This window comes from Vespa crabro, chromosome 10 (assembly GCF_910589235.1).
Source record: "Vespa crabro chromosome 10, iyVesCrab1.2, whole genome shotgun sequence".
Taxonomy (NCBI): domain Eukaryota; kingdom Metazoa; phylum Arthropoda; class Insecta; order Hymenoptera; family Vespidae; genus Vespa; species Vespa crabro.
The window spans coordinates 7,538,207-7,543,206 of NC_060964.1; positions in this window are offsets into that span (position 1 = coordinate 7,538,207).

Below are 5,000 nucleotides of genomic sequence, written 5' to 3' on the forward strand. Positions count from 1 at the left end.
TTTAATTTCATTTTAATTCTAAATTAATTTCTTTTCTCATAGATGTATTTTTTTTCTTTTTTTTTCTTTTTTATTTTATTTTATTCATACATACACACATATAAATTCTAAATTAATTATATATATATATATATATGAATATTTTTAATCATTTTCTCTATACTGAATATTTATTATAAAATAAAGCAAACAGAGAGAGAGAGAGAGAGAAGGATAAAAAGAGTTAGAAAAAGAAATATAGTTCGAAAAAAATATTAAACTGATTTGATTTTAAAATGATCTATAATTAATGTAATCATTGATCAAACAGACACATTCCAAAGTTTATATAATCTTATTTTATATCCACACATTTGAAGTCCATCGTTGATATATTCAAGATTGTATTATTTAATTAAGAAAGAAACTATATTTTTCTTTGGGCAATTTATTCTTTTGGGCAAATATTTTTTTTCTTTAGTCACATTTTCTCTCTCTCTCTCTCTCTCTCTCTCTGTTTTTTTTCCTTTTCATTTCTTTTTTTTTTTCTTCTTTTATATTACTTCCATAAGCGCAAGAGAACTTCGCCTATCTTAACTCGAATTCCACTTCGCACGTTCGGACGATACAGGATTATCTAGGAAAATGTTGTGTTGTATCTCGTACATAACATACATATGTATATGCCTATGTATATACATACGTATACACGTGTATACAAACGTACGTACTTTAATCTTCCTTCAGTCTAATTTTCCTTCAGGCGATGAAGATTTATCATCAATGACATAAAAAGATCTTCGTTATTAATTACAACTGATGTGTCGATCATTATTATTAAATGATCTCTTTCTTTTCTTTCCTTTTTCTTTTTTCTTTTTTCTTTTTTCTTTTCTTGCTTTTTCTTTTTGTTTTGTTATTAGTCCAAACACGATGAAAATAAAAAAAAAAAAAAAATGAGTATGAAGAAATTGGAAGACCATCAATGGTTTCATTTCGATACAACGTTTCTTCCACACACACACACACACACGTACACACATACACACAAATACGATATAAAGTTATTCGATCAATAACACGAGCTCGGCTCGCGTAATTTTATCTTGAAAAAGAGAATCTCGAAAGTCTTTTAAGAAAAAGAACAAAAAGACACTTTCAAAAGACGATATATTTATCTCTTGTCAAATTATAATATTATTATTATTATTATTATTATTATTATTATTATTATTATTATTATTATTATTAATATTATTATTATTGTTATTATAATAATATTTGTCAGATCGATTGTTTACACATGTGTTTTCGATCGTCGACAATTTTTCGAATCTCATCGTGATTTACGTTTTGGTGGTGCTCGCAAATAAGCCGACAACAAAATATCATTCGATCTTTGTCTTATCTTTTGTAAGGAAAAAAAATAAAAGAAAAAAAACACAAAACAAAACAAAGATTTCCATAAGAAGGAAGGAAAGAAGAAGAAGAAGAAGAAGAAGAAGGAGAAGAAGAAGAAAGAGATGGAGGAGGGAGAGGGGAAGGAGGAAAGAAAATAAGAAATAGTAATAGTAAAATTTTGGAAAGAAAAATTGAAAACACGCGAATTGTTTATGTTCCATTGATTGGAACACAACATATACATACATAAATACATACATACATATTTGTATACATAAACACGTATTATTTTGTATATATTAGATATAAATAATTACATTTTTAAAATATATCATCAAGTCGTCGTAGACTATTTATTATATATATTTCTCTCTCTCTCTCTCTCTCTCTCTCTCTCTCTCTCTTTAACACTATTCCTATATTATACATATACTATTCTCTATCTTTTTCTCTCTCTTTTACAATCTCTTCGCTCTAATCGAATTACGTCCAGAATACATCTCGATGTATCGTTCTCGATCCTCTACTGTAACATTTCATTGTATATTATCCAGTCATACTTTGAATTCAGTGTGTGTTATTCATATTAACAGATGTACAAGTGTATGTCCTATTTATACGTAGGTTATTCTTTGGTCCAGAGCGATTGATCGATTACGTAAACGTTGCATACGTACACATACACACACAAACACATATACGTACGTACATAAATACACACGCACATACACACACACACACACACACACACATATAACACACAGACACACAGGCACACATTTATAAAAGATATTTAACGCAAGTTAAAATTAACGAGTATAACTCGTTGCTACCTTATCGTAGAGTTTTAGCTTGTAATAATTTGAAGATACGTTACCTCGAGAGAGAAAGCTATATGTGTGTGTGTGTGTGTGTGTGTTTGTGTATGCGTATATATATATGTATGTATGTATGTATGTATGTATGTATGTATATATATAATATATGTCGATAATTAATAGGCACCTTGATTGATCTGCGAAACACGTTCGACATGTTTCACAAACACGTAACACAAGTAAACATTAACGCCAAAATGTATAGCCTAGATTTACTCATAATTTTTTTTCTTTTGATTGCACACAAAAAAGAGCAAAAAAGAAAAAAAAGTCGGTGGTTTTTAAAGGATTATTTATCATTGGACGTTCTCGTACACGTTAATCGAATGATATGATTGATGAAAATTATTGTGAGTGCGAATTTTTCAAATGGAATTCGTATCGAATCGAATCAAATCGAATTCGTTCGTAGCGGATAATTTGAACTGGCCCGACAAGGCGAGCTCGATGACGTAACGATTCACTTCTTTTATATTCTGCTGCTTCTCCCATCGATTCGTTCAATTTTGTTTCTCTCTCTCTCTCTCTCTATCTGTCTCATGTATATATATATATATATATCAACGATGCGAATTAAATCGAGCGAACATTGGCGATAGAAACATCTCTCCCCTTCTTCTTGAGTATCGGATTATACACCTACGTATGTATGTGTGTATATATATATATATATATATTTATTTATTTATATATATGTATGTATGTATGTATGTAGGTATGTATGTACATACGCAGAGATCTCGTTCAGAACGTTTCGTGCTTAGCTAGTTAGCTAGCTAGGTATTGCGTGTCGTGTTCGCGTTAATGATTTCGTTAAGTGTACATACGTGTGCATATACATATATATATATATATATATGCAATGTGTACGCTTTCATTCATTGGCACAGAGAACGTGTATCCTTTTTTCTTTCTTTCTTTTTTTTTTTTCTTTTTTCCCCGTTTAGAGACGCTTTGTTTTTAAACGTTCCGTAACCCCTTTGCTCGCTGGTATTGCGAGCGAAATTAGGTGAAAAGTATTTCGTGTCAGCACGTTCCAATGGAATTTGGGGCAATGGCTTTCTTTCTTTTTTATTTTCTTTCTTTTTTTTTTTTATCTCTTTTATTTATTTATTTATTTGCTTTATTTTTTGTTTGTTCTGTTTTGTTTCAATTCAATCGTAATTCCTCTTATCTTCGAGAATTTTTTTGTGTAATTCGATTCTCTCTTTTTTTTTCGTTTTTTTTTTTTTTTTTCTTTTTGTAGTATTTCCTTCCTTTTTAACGTTAGAGCGAATACAAACGGTATAAGTACGAGATGTAAATCGTAGGATTACGTATGTCATTGAGATTTTTTTTCGCTTTTTGTTCGTTTAAATCTAATCGATCAGACAGATTTATCAGCCGACGCTAAAGATAAATATTAGTTTTCTTATTTTATCTTTTTTTTTTTTTTTTTTTTTTTTTTCCATATTAAAGAAATGATGTAGTCGTTATTTCCCATAGATTATTTTCGGTACATTCTGTTTTATAAAGAACAGGTCGAAAGATTCGTAATCGATTTTTAAAGATCACCGAGGCTAAACTGTTGTTGAGGATTTTTTACTTTTTTTTTTTCTCTTTTCTTTTTTTGTGTCATATTACAAAACTACGAGATCACGAACTTTTTTACGACGTGGAAAAAGATCGGAGAAGAAAAAATTAGTCTCCCAACAAAATTTCGCGAAAGAGTAATTGATTTTTCAAGTCGCTTAATTACTTTTCAGACCACCCTGTATACGTTTATCGAAGGCCATTGGAGGTTCTCTCTCTCTCTCTCTCTCTCTCTCTCTCTCTCTCTCTCTCTCTCTCATTTTGTATTATTTTTCTCGAATCAATAGAACGATTCTCTCTCTCTCTCTCTCTCTCTCTCTCTCTCTCTCTCTCTCATTGCAAACTCGTTAGTAAACCGACGGATGTCGTTTTCACAAACGGCGTTCAGCGAAGTGGAGAGCAAAAAAAAAAAGAAACGAGAAAAAACCGCATGGAACAGACAGACGCGTTCGATAATAATAACGCGGGACAGTTGTGTATAGATAATGGCAATGGTGGAGGTCCTTGCATCATAGTTTTTTTCTTCCTCCTTTATTATTATTTTTTTATTTCTTTTTTTCGTTATTTTTTCTTTTTTTCCTTATTCTCTTTCCTTGCTTCTTGCGATTACGTATTCAAATCTTGCGATTTGAACGTACGCGTTATTCGTATGATCCTTTTTTTTTTATTTCTAATTTCTTTTCTTTTTTTTTTCTTTTCCTTTTTTTTCCTTTAATCGTTTTTCTTTCGTTTTCGGTAAAATAAAAAATGAAAAAATTCGTGCGAAATCTTTAAATGATCTCAAAGATCACCGAAGAGAAATCATTAACTCGAAATATTGTAAGATTTTAATATCTTTTTCGCTTATTGATCCTGATCGATGAGTATCGAGAGATATACGTGTAAACGATTGTTATTAACAATTCGATTCGCGATGCATGCGTTAGAAAAATATCTGATCGCTCTGCAAATGATGTTTTATATATATAAAAAGAAAAAGAAAAAGAAAAAGAAAAAGAAAAATAAAAGTAAAAAAAAGACGACGACAACAACAACAACAACAACAACAACAACAAAGACCACAATTTGATATTAATTTATGAATCTTTTAAATGTTTCGTTTATTAAAAATTTAATGGCGTATTACGAAAGAAGGAGAAATGGCGTAATGAAAATAATTAAAGGAGAGAA